Source organism: Apus apus, chromosome 1 (genome assembly GCF_020740795.1).
Source record: "Apus apus isolate bApuApu2 chromosome 1, bApuApu2.pri.cur, whole genome shotgun sequence".
Taxonomy (NCBI): domain Eukaryota; kingdom Metazoa; phylum Chordata; class Aves; order Apodiformes; family Apodidae; genus Apus; species Apus apus.
In genome coordinates, this window is record NC_067282.1 from 147,708,159 (window position 1) to 147,728,214 (window position 20,056).

The window sequence follows — 20,056 nt, forward strand, 5'->3', positions numbered from 1 at the left end:
ATTATAGCACTGGCCTAGAATAATGAAGGCAAAACTACATTTTTCACTTCTGTTACAGATTTCATATCCTGTAATTCCCTTATTGCAGTAGTGTAGTCCTATTCTGCAGAAAGATTTTAAGGCATGTGCATCTGTCCAGAAAATTGTGAAAGAACAGTGAGGAAAGTGCAGTGAATTTCATAGAACCTAGAAATCAAACACCACCACCTCTACCCCCTCATGTATTTCTAGCAACCGTCAGGAGAAAGTATACTCAAAGTGCACGGCCTCAGGTTCTCCTACTTAGTTCTACATGCTCCCTTTTCTACCTGGATTGATTCTGAAACAATTACTATTTTTCTGTCATCATTATGGGAAATTATATATACCTCTCCCTCCACCATATCAACAAATACCAAGTAATGATAGCTAATTGCTCCAGACTAATCTACTGCGTGCACCATCTTATCTAGTAGGGTAGTGTGGTGGGTGGTAGTAAAGGTTCTGAAGATAAGAACAGATTTTCACATGTTTTAGTGTATCACAAGGAGTCTATTGTAACATTGTGCCCTTTGGATTAACATTAAAGAAATAATTTTTTTCAGTTTATTAAAGTTCTTTAGACATCAGTTACATTCAATCTGAGCCTTTAATCATACTGCCAAGAAAAGATAGAGAATTTGAGCTAAAGAATGTATTGGTAGTCTTAATATTGGATGGCGAGTATTTAACTCTGTGTAAGCTACTGATTTTTACAGGGAAGAATTTTATCTCACTAAAGATACATACTTCTGTATAATTTGAATTTAAAATATTCTACCTCATGTAGATATATACATTCAACCCATATGGTAGACTGGATTTTTAAAATTCAAAATACTACATAAATTCTAGATAAATTTCTAGAAGTGGTTCATTCAGAAATCGGTTTGGTTTGCATCCAGCACCACCAAGGAAGTAAACCAGAAGTTTGGGGGAAAAAAAGTCCTGATTCTCAATGACATTGCCTGGGAATCCTCACTCCACCTGAAACTCTATTTACAGTATTACCAAGTATTAATGTACTGAAAACTGTTATAAATGAGTACTGGACCAAATCCCAGAAAAACCTTTGGGAAATGCTTAATGAGAAAAAAAATGCCAAATTTGAAGCTGCTCTTTGAGTAAGTAAGAGAATGCTAGGAGAAAATCTTATATAACAAGGTGATCTGGTTAGTAAATGAGTTACTGTATAGTTATTTGGGATTACAGGCTTTTCCACACCTGACCAATAGAAAAATGATCAACTGAGTTAAAGGTTTAGAAAGATAGCCTCCTGAACACACAGCTGAGGGTAATTATAAGACCATGACCAAGCCATCAACAGTGTAGGTGCTACTTTCAGTTTGTAGCCAAAGGGAAAAGGAGGCAGTTAAAAACATGCTCTGGGGAAGAGTAGGTAAGAACTGTAAATAAAATATCATAAAGGGCCAGTTTAAAAGAAGCAGTACAAGGACATAGAGACCAAGAAGGGATAGAAAAGATACACATTCAAAAGAAAAGCACATTTTTAGAAGCAGAAAAGTGTAGAAATTTCTTGAGAGTTGTCCAAAGTCAAGTTGAATTGTGTGTTACCAAAAAAAACCAACCCAGCAAAAACCCAAACTTAAATAAAATGCTTATCTAATCTTCTCTTCTGCTCTTCCTGTAATAGACTTATGGTGCCTTTTCATCGTTCTCCTTCTATATCGTTTGCAGTGCAACAACTATTTTTTATTTCTTCTGTGTTACGTGCTCTTCTTCACTTTTAGTAGTGTGTTCTTTCATGGGTTTTCTGCTTCTATTAGCATAAATTCTCCTTTTCACTGCTCTCTATTTACTAGCTGCAACCATGTTGAGTGTTTGGGATAATGAACTTCAGGTGGAAAGGTGATATACAAGAGATTTCTCTTGGAAAAGCTTTGCTTTTAATTAGACTATATTTTTTGCTATGAGGGGTGACCATTAGTTGAATACCATGGGTGATAACTTATGCCAGCAAAAGCATTCAGTTAATATTAAGCATCTGTAGCCCAAAGCCTAATAGAAGACAGGTTTGTGTGGTATGAGCACTGAAGAAGTGATAGATGAAATCTTGAGAGATAAAGGGGAAACAATGAGATTTGGTATCAGTAGCATAATCGGCCTAAGAGGGATGGCAGCAAGTACTGTTTTCTGTGTTGCTTTATCATATAGTGTCTTTAATGTCTTGTTGATTTATTAATCAAAACTAACATGAATACCCAGCAAATTAATTAACAATAGTACTTTGTGTAACAGCATAGGTATTCACTGGAAGCCTAGCATCTACATTTTGGACAGATACAGTCATCCATTTTAGATTTCCCATTGTCTTTACTCAACAGAATAGTGTTATAGTCAGTACTCAGGTATCATTAAATAGCTGAGAGCACAGGAACTGATACTCTTTAAGTTTCCATTCTATTATTAGCTTTCAGTTCTGCAGTGATGTAAGATTCAGAAATGTATCAGGTTTCCCGATTAAGAAAGAGTAATTTTTCTGTATGAACCCTTAGAAACGTAAGCAAGACTGACCAGTTCCAGGCCCTCGAGGAACTAGAAGAGGAAGTTCAGTTTCTCATTCAGATCCAAATAAAAGAACAATGGGAGAAGATGGATATGCATCTGTAGAAGAAAATGGTCAATGCGAATGCAAGACTCTAAGACCTGTCACTAAGAAGCCTCATCTAAAACAGCTGGTTCAAGCAGACCTGTAGATCCCTAATTTTTTTACAAAAGGACTATAATATGGCTTAATTTTAGTTGATTTTGAATTTACAGACTTTCTGATATGTTCTCTATTGTCAAACTACTTATTTTTTTCTTACATAAATTGATTGCCTGTTCAGATTGTGCAACGTGTTCTTCACCTTTGGAACTACTGGTTGAAGCATTGGTTATGATTTGAATGACACTAGGAGGCATCAGGTGTAGGTTTGAGCATTTTTTAGCATAAGCTTTTGTGGAAAGCACCATACAAATACTACAAATATTTTGATGAAAAAATCTTGAAGGCTGTTGAAAGAAAATGTAGAGCCATAGGGTAAAAAAATGTGTAATTTTAACTTGTTGTGTAGATGTGGACCGAGGATGTATTCCTCTGTTTGGGGGTTGTCAAGTTGAGCATGCTATCTAACCACAGCCCTTTATAGTGGCTGAGGTCTAATCTTGACCCAAGTGCATGTTTAGCCAGATGTCATTTGTGATTACAGGAATTTGGACTGACTCTCAGCTCAACCACAAACCTGGATGAATGAATGTTGTTCCAGATGCATTATCTCATAATCCTAAAGAAAATAAGGTCTCAGATGAAAGGACTATAGAACTTTCCTTTGTATGAGCTTTGAAAGCTAAGGCTAATCCTGCGATCATTGAAAAGGTTTAACCTACCACTGTGTGAAATTTTAGCCAAATAGAACTTAAGAGCTTTAATACTTTTCGAATCCCCTCAAATAGAGGAATATTAAAAATTAATTGAACTTGTTCAATGATCTTGAACGGTATAACGATTTCTTACTTTAAAACACTATAATATATTATTATGTATTTGGCAGCTTACATCGTGCTACTAACATCTCCATCATGTATGGAATATTCTTTATTTTGGGGAACTCTTTACACACAGTGTTACCCAGAAAGATCACAGAGATACTATAACTCAATAATTACTTGACACAAAGACTTGTATTGAACAACTGGAGAAAAAGAACTAGGATAAAGAGAGTGAATGTTTTTAGATTTTATCTCCAGTCAATAAATAGCCACTGTGCATTTCTAAGATGAGTATATGTGTGTGTGTATCTGTATATATATACAGCACAAATATTGGCACTCTCTGTCGTACCCTTTTGTGCTACCAAAAGCAATCCAGGCTACAAGTTTAGATTTTAGCTAATTAAAGTTCTTGGTTGACACTTCTCCCTCCCCAAATTTTCAAGAAGACACAAAAATAATCTGGGCTTTCAAACAGCAGGGAAAGCCTTGTGTTTTCTGTACAGCTGAAGGTCCCTTTTTAAAAAATCTTCTTCTATCACCCTTGATTTAAACTCAGGTTATGGTGTGTTAACATGTTATTGCCTTTCAGCTGAACTGTGGCAAATGTAAATGGTCTTCTTGACCTCTAGCATGAACAAAAATGAGTCAGTTTAAACTGCAATAAACTAAGTCAGAGTACTTTCCCCTTGTTTCTGGCTAATTGTGCACTGGCAAACAAACATCAAGCAATTCATTGGTGTGTCTGAGTTGTAATTGAGAGATATCTTAAATATTCTACGAAACTTTATGCCTGGTAGAACTTACAAAGAAAGCTGATTTATATGCAATAATACAGTAATACAAATATAAAATAATTAACACAACCAGGCCCATGTTCTTAACGGTGGGACATTTTACTGGATTACTAGAATCACAGAATCTAAACAGGAAAAAGAATGTACATCTCCTCAAAAGACTATGAGTATCATTGTTCATTTCCTTGGTGCCAACAGAGTGATTAATGGTTTTTGAACTCCCAATTCTGAAAGCAGCCAGAAAATGAACAGATATTGAGGTATGGGAAACAGAGACATGGGATAAATATGCAGGAAATGGAAATCAGTTATGCTGAAAATATTACTGTTAATAACTTAGAAAAATATTTGGCTGTGCTCACAGTACATATATCTTTAAGATGGCTGTATTAGCTTGATTATGAAGGATAAGCAAGCCTCTTTTAGGTAGCTAATTCATACAGGCTTGTGTCAGAAAAGAATGATATTATTTTGGTTTGGGAATTTGACACCTTGTTATAGATAATTTAGAGCATATGAGAGAAGTATCTTTTTGATGCCAAATGACAATCTCCAATAATAGCCAGCATTGTCATAATGAGGATCACAGATCTGAGTATTTACTCCTTCCAACTATACTATTTTTGGACGAGAAGTGAAAGCTTGCTAACATGATATTCAATTATTTGCTAACCTTCTTAAAACATAACCTTCAGCAGACAAGTTGTCCTGATCTTTTGTTGACAGTTTACGTAGCTAATCCTTTCCTACCAATGATACTTAAAAGAACTCCAAAACTTATTTAGTTAAATGAACTTTTTTTTAAATTATTTGAAAGCAGGTGATACTCTGATCACCTTGGGAAGAATAGGAAGAATAAGGAATTACTGGCTTTGCTGAGAATGGCTAGTGAAAGAATCACCTGAAGTAAATTTAAGTTCTTTATCTGTGCAACATAAATCAGGGAACACATCTGTCACACAATTCAAGATTTGTTTCCCATGTATGCATGTTAATTAACTACAGGAATGCTTAACAGTGTTTTCTAAATGTGTTGTAATGCTGCTGAGGAAATTATCATTTAAGAGTGCTGAGGTAGCTGGCTGATGTCATTGCAAGGATGCTCTAAAAATCTTTGAAAAGTCATGGCAACTGGGTGAGAATCCTAAGGACTGGCAGAAAACAAAAGCCGTCTTGTTTTCTAGAAGGACAAAAAGGAAGAGCAGCTGATACAGTTTATTTTTACTTTAGCAAGAATTTCAACACTATCTTCCATTGTATCTGCACAGACAAACTGGTGAAGTTCAGACAACATAAGCATGCGGGGAAGTGGATTGAAGACTGATGAACTGCTGGGATCAAAGGTCAGAAGCCTGAATTCCTACTGAAGGGTAGTCACTATTTGTGTGCTCCAGGACTGGATACTGGAGCTGACACTGCTTAACATCTTCATTTATGCTCTGGATAAAGGGGGAGAATACAGACACAGCAAGTTCATGGATGATGCAAAATTGGAATGGTTGATACTCTAAATGGTTGCACTGCCTTTAAGAGGATTGTTGACAGACTACAGAAAAGGGTCAACAGGAATCTTATGATTTCTAACATGGGTAAATGTAAAGTCCTGTACCTGGGAAGGAATAACCCCATTCACCAGTACAAGCTGTAGACTAACCAGCTGGGAATCCACTCCGCAGAAAAGACCTGGTGATCCTAGTAGATGAGTGGACCATGAGCTAAAGAAAGTGCCTTTGTGGCACAGGCAGCCTATGAAGTCCTGGGCTGTATTAGGCAAAGCATTGGCAGAAGCAGGAGGGAGGTGACCCTTTTCCTTTTCCACTCCAGACCCACACTCCCCTGTATGCAAAAGGGACACTGACATACCAAAGTCAGTCCAGTGAAAAGCATGAAGATGATTTAGGGACTGGAGCATCTGACTTGTGGATGAGAGACAGCTGGGCTTGTTAAGCCTAGAGAAGAGAAGGCTCAGGGGGATCTTATCAAACTGGCAAAGGGGAGATGGAGTAAAGAAGGTGAAGCTAGATTCTGTTTAGTGATATCCTGTAAAATGGGTAAGAGGCAATGGAAACAAACCGAAACACAGTATATTTATTCAGATTAAATATAATAATACATGTTTTTATAGTGAGAGTGTTCAAAGGCTGGAAGAGGTTGCCTGCAGACATGGTGTCTCCATCCTTGGAGATAGTCAAAACCTGAATGGACATGCTACTGAGCAATCTGGTTTAGTCAACTGTGCTCAGACAGAAAGGGTGGTGGATAAGGGGAGAGCAGATGGTACTGTTATAGGATTGATAGTGTCCAGAGGTCCCTTCCAACCCCAATGATTCTGTGACTCTGTGAAATGACTTTCAAGAATTGCACCTTCCACACACTATACACACCATGTAGACTAGTATGTCTGCATAAAATTTCATGACTTACATGTCTGAAACAATCAGAAAATGCATCAGACAAGGCAAAATGTTGTTTTGTGAACCACAGTACAACAGAGTTTAGTGTTTAGCTTTTTCCTGGGATTAAGGATTTGGTCCTTAAATGTGGTCAGGGTAGTTGGTTGGAAGAAGCCTTATTTTGTTTCTTGGCATTCAACTCTTTAGAGGAAATAATACACAGGGTCTGTAAAGCAAAAGTCTTAAGTCTTAAGATTTCTTCAGTTTTCATGAGCCCAAAGTCCTACAGACAAAGTAGAACACATTGACTGTTTAATAAATCAGAAGTTTAATATTTGTCTCTTCACAGATAAGATTTCTACTAAAGAAATGAGCAGACTTTTTTTTTTGAGATGTCTGTATTAACTTAATTTGGAGGATAAGCAAACTTCTTCCAGGTAGCTAATTCATACAGGCTTGTGTCAAAAACAAATTATAATCTTTTGGTTTGGGAATCTGGAATTTGGAATCACTCTCCCATTCTCTGTTATGTACCTAACAATGTATTTCCAAAATAGAGTTGCTCTGATGTATTTCTAATTCTCAGTATCGATTTGTTGAGGAGAAAATGCTGATTTCTTGTATGGATACAAATAGCTGGGAAAAGCATAGTGTTATTATGAACTTGGCTCAAGTCACAATTATGGTATTTAAAACTAGACAGTACTTCTACAAATATCTTGGGTTTTTTCACTGTCTGAAGTTTCATGTTTTAACTTTCTGCACTGAATGTGTCACTCATCCAGAAGCTTCATCCAGAAGTAGTAGTTGGCACACACTCCATTATACCAAATAATACTAAATAATGAAGAAGAATGGAGACTGATTATTAATGCAAAATTACTTGAATAAGTGAACCGATAGAATGACAAAAATAGATTAAGTAATTGCGTGTCTTAGAAAGGATGTTAAAAAGTACATCTTACATAAATAAAAAATGAAGTGTGTACGACACAGAATGAGTCATCTTGTGAATAAGAGGAAGATGAATTCAAATGTTATTTGCCAGTAGTAATAGATGGTAACACTCTGGTTCTGTCAATCTGCTAAATAATAAAGATGGACCCAATGCAGGAAGTCAGTGGGAGTTTTGCTTGGCTAAGAAATGTAGCATAGAACACTAGGAAAGTAATGAATTTAAATAAGAAGTATCTATTGTGTTGGCCTACATTCTAATCCTGCCTCTAGTGATTTAAATAGCAAAGCGTTTATTAGCATCACTGGGTACAGGGAAGAATCCCCTCTCCTCCGATGCTAATGAATTCATTTATTAGCAGCAAAGTAAAATGTAAGGTAACCTGCAAATAGCCTATAACGTGTTCATTTTGATCAAAATACTAAAAGCTTTAACAGGATTATTTTAGTAACGTCCACTCGTGAAGGATAAGGTAGGAATACTGCTTAATTTAGAAGTAGAAGAAATTTCAGTTTTTATCATATTCCACAGTACACATAAAAAATTACAAATCTTTAGGACAAGAAATCTGTAAAAATCAGCATACAGATGATACCACATTATCAAATATGAATTATATAAATAGGTGTTATTACATCCATCTTTGAGTATTTCATTCTTGAACTAGAAAATATAAGTTAAAATCAAGTGACATTTCCAAATGTTTCTGATTATGGATAAAATATCACTGATCAAGCTTGGAAGTTTCTATGGTTTTTAGTGTTGTCTAGATTGAGTCAGTTTTTAAAGGCCTCCCTATTTTCTGTACACACTAAGGTGAAAAAAAGTGTCAATGAGTGCCATTTTGTTGTGCTTACACATCTGAATTTTCACATTTTAGCTTTTCACTGTTAAGGGGAAAAAAAAAGAAATAGTGGCATGGCTTTAGTGCACTGAAAGAATAAAAAAAAGTAGAGAAGTAAAAAGAGACAAGAAAGACAGAGGGGAAATAAACTTGGCAAAAAAATCTTGCAGTGCAGGAAGGTCAGAACAGGAGAGAAAGCTTGGAGGAGACAGATGTGCTTGGGAACAAAAAGGGTAAACACAATTTCTGGAGTAGAGCGAAGCCTTGGACTCATTAAAGCAGAGCAAAACAATCAAGAAGGAGACTTTGGGGAGCAAAGAGAGCAATCACACCTTGGAAGGAAAAGGAGAAAGAAACTGGGAAGTGGGCCTGAAAGAGGAGAGCAGGGGAGAGCTGAGAAATGAGGTTTTGGTAGAAGCGATAGGGCTTTTGCTAGGATGGAGTTAAGCAAAAAATATTGCTAAAGGCTCCAAGTCTCTCAAATGTCAGCCAAGGTGGCTGTCTGTAAATCTCTGGGTTTATTTATTTGTCTTGCCACAATATATAAAGGAATTTATTTAGTTAGTGAAACACATTTTTATTGCATTCTGCAGAGCCTATTCTCCCTTCAGTGTACATGCTAATAGGAAATTGTTGAGTAAATCGATGGGAGAACAGATGTCTTTGAGTATTTTTCCATTGACACTTTTTTCTTGATATTCAGAATTTTTAAGAATGTGCAGACTTTTGAAAAAGCCCACATGGAATGTGGATAATTCATGCAGGCAGAAATTTGTAACTAATTGTGAAATATAGAGGGCTGATAAATGGCTAAATCATATAACTCTGAATCACTTAATCACTAACATGGTCAGATTGTCAGTGATGTTTCTCCAACAGAAAGTGCTCCCCTACGTGAAAAACAATTGTACGCTGTATTCCCAAAGACTATTTTGGACAATGAATTGAGCACTCTGAGTGATTAATGGATTTGGCAAATACTGAAATACATTAATCAGTGGTTGATTATGGTGGGTTCAGAGAAGTAAAGAAGTTATGAAAAGAAAAAGAAGTTCTGCTAACAGTATAGTTCTTCCATTGAAAGTTATAAAGTTGTCCAGAATTTGTTGGATTATGTGTATTCAATCAGATATATCACATTAAGAAAAGTCTGCTTCCTTTGCTTGTGAGAATTTGCTTCTCTCTCTTCAGGTGAGACACCTGAAAGCAGCAGAATGCCTTGAGAAGTAACGTACTGTTCTTCATGTAAAGATGTGGAGGAAGCAATGTGTTTAAAAACTTCTTTTACTATTTTCCTTTTTTTCACTGTGTATCAGCACAGTGCTCTGAAAAGTTTCCTCCCTTGTTTAATCTGATTGTTGGCTTACACCACCGTCCTGCAGCCTGAGCTGAGCCAAAGCAACCTAAAATCCAATGAATCTGTAGTATCTCGTCTACTAATACCCACATTTTTTCTCATGTTTCATAGCTAGCTAACTACATGAGAATGTTATTTTACTTGTTGGTGAATCTATAGCATACATATTCTAAAGGCAAAAATGAGGAAAGCAAGATGTCTTCACAGCAACTACCAATATATGATTTTTCTTTTAATATGATTAACAGTTGCTGTTATATTTTGGACAGGTCTATTAGGAACCAAAGATTAAAATCCTTCTTGTGCTTAGGAATCACTCTTTGTTTGGAATGCTATTTAACCATGTTGTCTCATTCTGTTCACCTCAGTAAAATTATACATTTATATATACATGTGAACATATATTGTATATAGTTATTATTATATATGTATATGCATTTTATATATTTACATGTACATAACCTGTCATTTCCCTCTTTGAGTGTTACACTGAGAAACACACACATAAACTAGTACAGGAGGAGGAGGATAGGTTACATGACTTAATTCAGTTTCATCCCCAAAAACTAGGAGAGGGGTTCTCTGCCATGTCATTGGGTGGAGGAAAGGGCAGGCTTAGATGCAGTAGATGCAGGAACGGTCAGGTTACATGTGTTGAACCAGCTGCCATGAACAGAGTGATTTCTGGCATCTTGTAATAAACCTGCTGGTGGCTGGTACATGCAGCTGTAACAATATCAAGAAAAGGGAAACGGTTCGGAGTCCATTGAAGTGCTGACTGCTATAAAGGGTGTTTAACAGGGATTGCAGCCCAGCATGAATAGAATCCTGAACTATTCACTTAAATCTTGGCTACAGGAAAGATGATTTTCCTTATTTTAACTAGTCTCAGAAAAGGTAGGTATACTCCTTGTTTCGAATTTTACACTCTTGAGGTACCCATCTCAAAACCAGGCCCAGCAATTTATACATGGTATGCATGAGAGTAAATGACGCACAAGAGAGGCACGTATCACAAGTCTTGCCTTGCAAGTGACCTCTGTGAGGCTTCATCCAGAGCCTCCCATAGGGATCTGAGTGAATACTAGACCCCCTACAGGTCAGCAAGTTCTGCCAACTTGCAACAAGTTTACATTAAAACAAGAAAAGAAAAATAAATTCTCAAACCTTTCAAATGGAGAAACATTTTTTGAATTAAGATTTATGACTTGGTTTCATAATCTGTTACTTGACAGCGGCTGGCTATACAAAGTGTGGAGTCTATTGGATTAGTTTACATAACAGATGGTTCTGTTTTCAAATTTACTCCAAATGTTCAGATGCTTTAGTAAATTATTATTTCCCATCTGATAATACCCCATCGTCTCAACTTTAATCTTTGGTCTTTAAACAAAAAAAAGAGTTACTGGAGAGCATTGGGAATCATCGACACTTGATTTGAAAATGACAGCCTGGGGAATGACAGGACTAGGGCAAAATGCATAATCAATGGCATTGAGAGTATTTGTACTGAGCTTTAAGCAAAAATCACAATATATGCAGTGTTGCAGTTTACTTTTCAAAATAATTGTATGGGAAGATTTCAAAATCTGTTTCATGATTAGACAGCTGTGCATGTTTCTTCCACTATCCAGAACTTCCACTTGTGTAAAAACCAGCCTTAAAAGTGCATAAAGAAAGCAAGAAAAGGCAAAGAAATCCATTAAGCCTCCCGAAAACTCTGTAAAATGGGTGAGATTATCAGTGTAGTACAACATCCTACCACAGCACATTATTGTAATAAATGGGTCATCTTGAATTCATTTTGAATCATAGGAAGAAAAAAAAATTAAATCCAAGACGGCTTCTAAAGACCTGCAGGCTATGTTGTCTCTTCCAGTAGACATTCTATACCTAGATGTTAACGTTATATCAACCTTTAACAATTTTCTGTCTTTCGCTAAACTGAGGGGAGCCCCATCCCTGGAAGTGTTCAAGGCCATGTTGGATGGGACTTTGAACAACCTGATCTAGTGGGAGGTGTCCCTGCCCATGCAGGGTGATTGGAACTAGATCATCTTTAAGGTCCCTTCCAACTCAAACATTTCTATGATTCTATGACATCTAAAAAAACCACCTTATTAAAAGATATTAGGAAAATAGGAACTTCAAACAATGAAGTTGCAGCTTCAACACAAATTTGCTCTCTATACATACTTGTGATACCATAGCAGTTTCAGTTACATAGCACTTTTAATTAAACAGCCACATCCCGCTTTTCCCACAGAACTCCAACCTCATTAATGGCTATGACAGATAGTGCTCACTGAAGATTGGTCTTTATTCAGTAGTTCTTCACAGTCTCTTTTTTCAGTATATGACCCTATGCATTATTTATCATGTGCCATCCAAACCTGTCCTGAATATAGAACTTTCAAGTGCGTACAGGAATATTTCTACTAGGCTCTTCCATTAGTGCCAATGGATTAGTTCAACAGGAATACGTGACTTAAGATTGGATTCCAGAACCTTGGAGTTACATGACCAGACTCTGCATGAGATGTAAAGGGATAGTACAGATATTTCAGAGGGTGAAGTGGATTGATTATGAAGTTGAGTAGACTCCTGTCCATGGATAATACATGGAGAATTATGGAAAATAAATGTGCAGTTTAAATCTTTCCACTGTGGAAACTTAAGAATCTTACTCAAGTGTACAGAAAGCCACACCCTCTTCTGGCAAAAAGCCCTAACCCTCATGTTTGATGAGCTACCTAAGTTCTTGCTTTCAGTAAAGAACAGGGAACATTATTATTTCCAAATTTTACTAGAGCAGAAGACAGCAAAGGAGTTGCTGGTTCTCTGGCAGTGATGTTGGTGATACAACAGTTTACTAGTTAAACATACACTTGACAGATTAGAAAGCCAGGTTTTGTTAATTTCCATCCCTCTCTGTCAGAGGAATCAAATGTGTATTCCACAGCCATTCCGCTGTGCCAAAGATATTCAAGGAAGAGGGCAAAGTGAACCATAATTTCTTAATGGTCAGAACACACAGTTGAGAATGAGGAGGAAATGAATAAGCAGCTGATACCAAAGATGATAGGGAATATCTATTTTACTTCTTTCCTAAGAAGGAATCCTTTAAAAATATTAAAACCTACAATGGAGTGTAGGGCTTTCTAATCCAGCCCTGCTGTTGCCTGAAACCTAACAACTTGCCCAGAAAATTAATACAAGTAGTACTTTCATGTTGTGACACAGTTTCAAAAGGAAACAGTGCTTCTACCCTCCTGTCATTGTATTCCCCAAAAGTCTATTGTGTGGAATCTCCGAGTATGATTCATCTCAGAGGAAGGGTGTCCTGGTTTGAGCCAGAATGAAGCCAATTTTCCTTTTACTGACTTTTTTTCCTTCAGTAAATTTTCTTTTAAGTAGTAGCAGTGTTCCAGCTAGGAAGGATAACAAATGGTGGAATGTTTTTCTAATTGCTGGGTCTTCAAGGTCACACCTTTACTCTGCTGACTCAGACACTATTGGGAGATCTATGAGTTAGACAGACAGCAAAATTGGCCAGAGATATTCCATTCCATATATCTAGGTAAGCTCAGAGGAAAGTCAGAGATCACAGAAGACAACTTCCTTCCTGCTTCTTCTTTCCCTTCTTCTCCATCCATGGCTGGCGTCCAGGGAGGACTCCGTCCATCCATCACCATCAACCCCGAGGCTGAAGCTCTCCTGACCTTCAACACTCTGCCCTCTCTCCAGCAGCAGTCTGGAACTTTTCGAGAGAGTTTGCAGCTAAGGAAAGTGCTTTGGGAGTTGCTGGGGGTGGGAGGAAGCACTAGGGGTTTGGTACATTTCCTGAACACATTTTGTGTATAATTGTATATATTGTCTTATACCATTAGTGTTTAATTAAAGCTGTGTAGTTTAGTTTTCAATCCAGCAAAGTCTCTCTCTTCTTCTCTCTCTCCTTCTCTACCCGAGTGGGAGAGGGAGGGGATCAAGAGCATTGTTGTCAAACATGAGTCAAACTGTGACATTTATTGGTGTCCAACATGGGGCTCGATTATAAGCTCAGATTATAAATATTCACTAATTTGGAGCGTTCAAAATTTCATCTCTGATGGGAAGAATCCCTCAGACAGCAATGGACAAGAGTTCTGCTGAATTTCGTGATGGATTGAAAACTGAACAGACACTTTCTGCAGTGAATCTACTGGACCTTGTCTGCTTCAGAAAATTTCAGATTATTTTACTTTCTCAGCAGCACCTAGGAGCAGCAACAGTGGCTGAGACAGAATCCGTTTATCCAGGGAAGCTTTAATGTATCTAGCCTTGAGGACATTGCTCTGCCTCTAGCATGTTCCAGTTTCAATGTTATGCTCTATGGCAAGAGTCTGGTAGCTCTCTTCATTCACCAGACAGCCTTCAGCACCATGCTCACTTGGAAGAGCTATGTCATCATGGCCTTCAGTTGTATTCACATACGTATGCACAAAAGAGGCACATCACAACTTCATAAGGCAATTCATGTTGCAGTAGCAACACAAGAACAAAAATTAGACTGAGAAACCACTGACATTTCAATCCTGCAATATATTGTGGATCCTCATGTGGGTCATCAGCAGGTTTGGGTTCTTGAAGTGTGTAACACAGCCATTTAGCACTTGAGCTAGCAAAGTAATTTGTAGTAGCAGAAAGCTTTTATCTTCCACTAGGGGGGAATGGATACACATACTTTGCTGGTTAGTTTAATAAGTCTTTGCTAGATCATGCAGAAATTGTGAGGCCTGGGGGTAGTAGGTTAACTGGAGTCCCAAGGTAAAGATTAAGAAAACCGTAGTCTAAAAATAGGAACACACCACAAGAATGACACCTAGTTTCCTTCTATCTGTGTCTGTATTTCTGAGAGCTTTGGGATATGTTCAGGTTAAGTTTTTTCCTGCAACTGAGGGGAAAAATATGAAAAAGTAGGACTTTAAGAAAAGCACCGAGTATCTGAATAGTTGAAACTCAGAAACATATTTGGTGACTGAAAGCAACGTCATCGGTTCAAAACTGCTGAGCAGCCTCCACTGTAGATATCAGTTCCTGTGCTGCACACGATGGCTCAAACCCTCCTGGTGCTACCCCTCGGCCACTCACTACAGCCAAGAGCAGCTTACCTGACAAACTGTCCTAGTGCTTTCTGCATTAAATTATTGTGAATCAAAAGTGACAAGATCTGACATTTAGTGAAAATAACTTTCTAAAATCACTATCTCTGTAAAAATCCCAGATCTGAGATCTTTGATTGCCAAAGCTAGGGAGGGCTTTTTGACTTTGGGCCTCAGCCAGGCCTTCTGTCCTGTGATGTGCTGAGGGCCTTCAGCTCCCTAATAGCCTTGGCTATGGATGCTCTCCTGGCTGTCACCTAGGGCCTCAATTACTGCTCTCAATTTTTCTTTACCCTACCACTGTTCAAACTTCTATTAATGCCAGTTCTTTTCCCTTTCCCTCTCTTGTGGCAATGAATTTTCATTCACTGTGGAGCCTCCCCAGCTCCCACTGAAGTCAAAGAGTACTTTGCCATCGACTTCTGTGGGAATATGATTTGGCCCTTCCTATTCTTTATCTCTCTTCACCCACCCACAGCTGTTGTCTATCTATTCTTACACTGCTTTTCTAGGTTCTTTTAATTCTGTGTCCAATACTATAAACTTCATATTTTTAAAATATTTATCTGGCCTCTTTATGCACCGTAATCTGAACCTTCTGCTATTTAACCTCCCTAACGTTTCACACACCCATTCCCTTGTCCCTCTTTAATTTTGTTTCTTTTCCAGATTTTGGCTTTCCTGTTTTAACCTCTCTGACTGAAACAGGAAACAGAAAAATAAACCAAAGTATTAAGAACTTCATACAGTAGCTAGGTTAGGTGGTGGCTTGGATTCATCAAAGGGTATTCGGTTTTCAAATTTTAATAGCCTAGATAGGAATCTTGTTCATTATTCATCTGTGTTAGAACTGTAATGAAACACTACAGTGGAGAGAATTAAATTTCTAGACAGATGCTTCATAAATAAAGAAGCATTCCATAAATATCAAATTATGCCACTATCTTAGCATGTGCAGGTTCTCTGCCATTACAGAAATGTGATAATTATCTCTGATTATTCATTATAATTTAAGAATGGAAAATGAATAGAAAAAGTATGCATGAAGGAGGAAATACCTGTAGCACTGAGGTTTTACCTTTTCAATTTTGTATGTGAGTCTTAGGGGGATTTGCAGCATTAATTCATCTTTAATTTGAGAAGAGTGGTTAAGTAGTATGTGGTTAAGTAGTGTTTCTGTTCAACAGTACACTTAACTGTTTGTTTCACCAGCTGCTGAATAGTACTTTTTCCTTGCAACAGATGCTTTCTCTTTGAACAGAACTTTGTTCCCACTGATGCTTTCATAGATAAGGTCAATAAGAAAACATTTTGTTTGCTTTAGAAATAAAATAAATTTAGATAATTTATAGCAATAATAAATTAAATAATATAAAAATATTATCATAATAAAATGAAATAATTGTAGTTCCCAGTTTTCTTTTGTATTCCAGAAAGAATTAATCCATTCACTGCCTAAATAGCTTAATGACAGGTAGCAGTACTACAAAATTCTCACACTCTTTCAAGCTTAAGTGCCTCTTTTATACCTGAGGGAACACTTAGAGGAGTAAGAGCTGAGATAAATGGTCAAGTTACAGCTATTCTTTAAAATAACTTCTGGAAAAATTTCCAATCATGGTAGTGGTTCTTGACCTGCAGTGCTAGTGACAATAAGTGTTCGACAGACATTCCCTAACTTATTTGATAAAGGGAAGTGAACTGCTCATGGAATGCTCTTTGGTGAATAATAGATGTCTGTCGTCACCTACCTACTCTGGATTAGATTTGTGGTCGGATTTAAGAGATATATGGACAGGTTATAAGACTGTAAATAGTAGTGAAAGTTTATTTAAACAGGAGAGGAAGGCTCCAGTGTAATAGATGCAATTGGTTAGGATTCCAGCAAGTATGATGCGAGGCCTAAAGGGAAAGTAAAGGAATAAGAGAAGAGCATGGTATAGGGAAAATTTGCCCAGCACAAGTAGCATAGCTGACAAAGTAAAAAGAATAAGAAGAAAGAAAACCAGAGGCACATGACTCCTGGACTTATACATTCTAGAAAATCAGGTTGGAAGAGACTGCAGGAGACTGTATAGTCGTGCCTTTTGCAACAAATAAGAATATGCCATCTTAGATGTGCTCTGAATGGCAGATAAAACATGAAGCAGCCTTGTGATTTTTTTGCTTTGGAGCCATGCTGTGATTAGGCACAAAGGACTTTTTAATCGAAGTGAGACATGAACTAAAGAGGGCTGAGAAAAAATGCATTTTAGTTCAGTGTTCATTTCCTCAGCAGGTATCACTATCCCCAAATTAATCTTGACAGAATAATTCCAAGCATTTACCTCTTTTACACTGATTAAATTTTTATTTCATAGCAAAAATTCTTATTCCTTGTCCATATCATAACTAAAATAAAATGAGATCTTTTACAATGTAATTAACATTATTATAGAATAACAGGCTGCAATTATTACCATATGCTGTAAGATATAATTTAAAATTGGTGTGCGTACAGTACTTAATTACCACATGATCAAATAAGAAACTTAGGCTATTCATGCTTAAACTACTCAGGAAGTAACCAGGGAGATCAATAAATTCTTGTCTGCAAAGTACCATAACAGGATCCTGCTCTGGCAGGGGGGTTGGACTAGGTGATCTTTCAAGGTCCCTTCTAACCCCTAACATTGTATGATTCTGCAATAACAGTTATGTATTACCAAAGCCTTAAGGTAAGGTCCGTTTTGTGAATGGAAGAGAAGTTTCAGTTCTGCATCACCTGCATGCAATATTTCTATATCATATTTGCTTATAACCATAGCAGTAGACTTAGCTTCATATTGTATTAATGCTCATATTCTGTGTGTGTAGAGGTGTGCTTAGTTATTGTATAATTCTGCATCATGTGGCAAAGTCCAGTCAGCACACTTTTGTGATTTTAAATACAAATCAAGTAGTTCTGGCATTTAATTTTTATTAATCACAAAGTACTCAAAACTTTCTCAGAGTCTGATCTTTTCATCCTAAGCTTATTTGATCTTCATCCAAGCAACCAGCATGATTCAGTATTCTCCCAGGATATAATATTATAGTTTGCAAAGTGATTGTTAAATGCATTAATAATTTCAATGGGATCATTAATAACATCTCTTGTCAGTGACCTAGCTTGGATAATAACTTTCTTGTGACTTGCATGAAGCAAATTTTTTTCTGGGGGAGGCATATCCTTTTCCAGAGGCTTCTAGATTTCTCTCAGTTGTTTTCCAGTGACTGAAATTTATTTTAACTGGAGTATGTCTTGAGGTTTATGCATTAATTTCTAAGAAAATGTGATAATTGGTTAACCACTGTTCCTCTGGGACTGGCCTGATTGTTTAACCTAACAAATCCACAAAGACTTGCTGTAAATAGCAGCCATTATATGTATTTTTCATGATGTCATGTTGTTATAGATTAGTTTCAGGCAAGTATTTATTGACACAATTAATATAAATCTACTAAAATAGAGTGGCAAAGAAAATTCTTCTGGTCTGAAGATTAATTTGCTAGATTTTCAGTTTATAAGAGCAATTTATCATCAATGTTAGTATTTTTGTGTCAGGATAGTCATGTGATTGCAAAGGGTAATTCTCTGGCTGTTGGCATACCATTAAGAAGCCCAAAATGCACTGTAACCTAGGGAGCAACATTGATCATCTTTGTCTCCCTATTATTTAGCCCTGTCAGTTTGATGGAACACTGTCTGGCAGCATTAATCTCACATATCACCATATCCTCCTGCAATGATAGCAAGCTCTCTCTGTATCTCTCTGTTCTTTATATTGCTCTCTCCTGATTTCTGCATGGACAATAAAGTCTGACTACTTGTTGGCCTTGCAAAGAGATAGCCACTGTTCAAGCAAGGATCATATTTCTGTTTTATCTACCTTGTTATGATGTGGAGCAATGGAGCCAAGGGCCAAGGCAACATCCTTTCTCAGAGACAGCAGGTTAAGAAAAAAAAAATCAGTTGTGGAAGCAACAATTTACCCTGCTAAAACAATGAAAGGAAAATTGCTGCCAAACATTCACAGAAGTTATTAGCAGCCAGTTCTGTAAATAGTTGGCCCCCTGGTGTGAGAAAACCTGTTTTCACTGTGGTTGGAGAGGGAGAAAGTCCTAAGGTAGATCTGCTTGTAGCTGTCCCTCACTGAAACATGTTCTGGCTACTCTCTTTTGCTGTCTCCTTCCATGTAATACATCCAGTGTATTTATTATATGTTATCAGCAATGATCCCACCATTGACTCTTCTGCACGTACACTGAAAGGGCAGAATGAGGTCCATAGCAGTAGACTGTGTCTGCTATTTTGGGTGTCTCAGCAAATGGAGAAGCTAAACTAGTGTGAAGTTAGTTGTATGTGCAGGACCATTCATTTCACTGCTTGTCTTCTTTATTCAAGACCTAGAAAAGTTAATAATGTTGTTCAGATGCATACTATTATTATTGGACTTTTGGGGGGTTATCCTCAACTTGTAGCTATTATTCTTCAGCCCATTCCCTAGGTCAAATTAGAGCTGCCCCTAAGAATCTCCATCTCCAGTCAGCAACCAGTGAGTGTAACTGAGCTGGTTGTAACAGCTGGGGAATGCAGGCATTTGTACAATGACTGTGTCATTGTGTGCATTGGCATAAGAATCACTCTAGGAACTTTGCCCTACTGTGCTTACCATCTTCTCTTACCTTTTACAGAAGAAAAAAAAAAAAATCCACCATTGGTTAGTTTGGTGGTTGCTTTACTCTTCTGAAACATTCTAGTGAAACAAGGATAAACACAACAGAAAGGTCCTCAAGTAGCTATGGGCAGAATTTTCCAACAAACCCCAGTTATGATGACGATTAGTAGAGGGGAAAGGAGGCTCTTCAATCTGGCCTTGTGTTATGTTGTTCCTATAGCTGCATTTTTTTAACAAGATACTAAACAAGATACTAAGTATGCACTGCAGCTTGAGTCCTGTGAAGTCTGGTGTCATATCGCTTTAATCCTTCTTGGTGTGCAGGCAAACTGGGTAAGTACTTACCTCTTCTCTTCAGA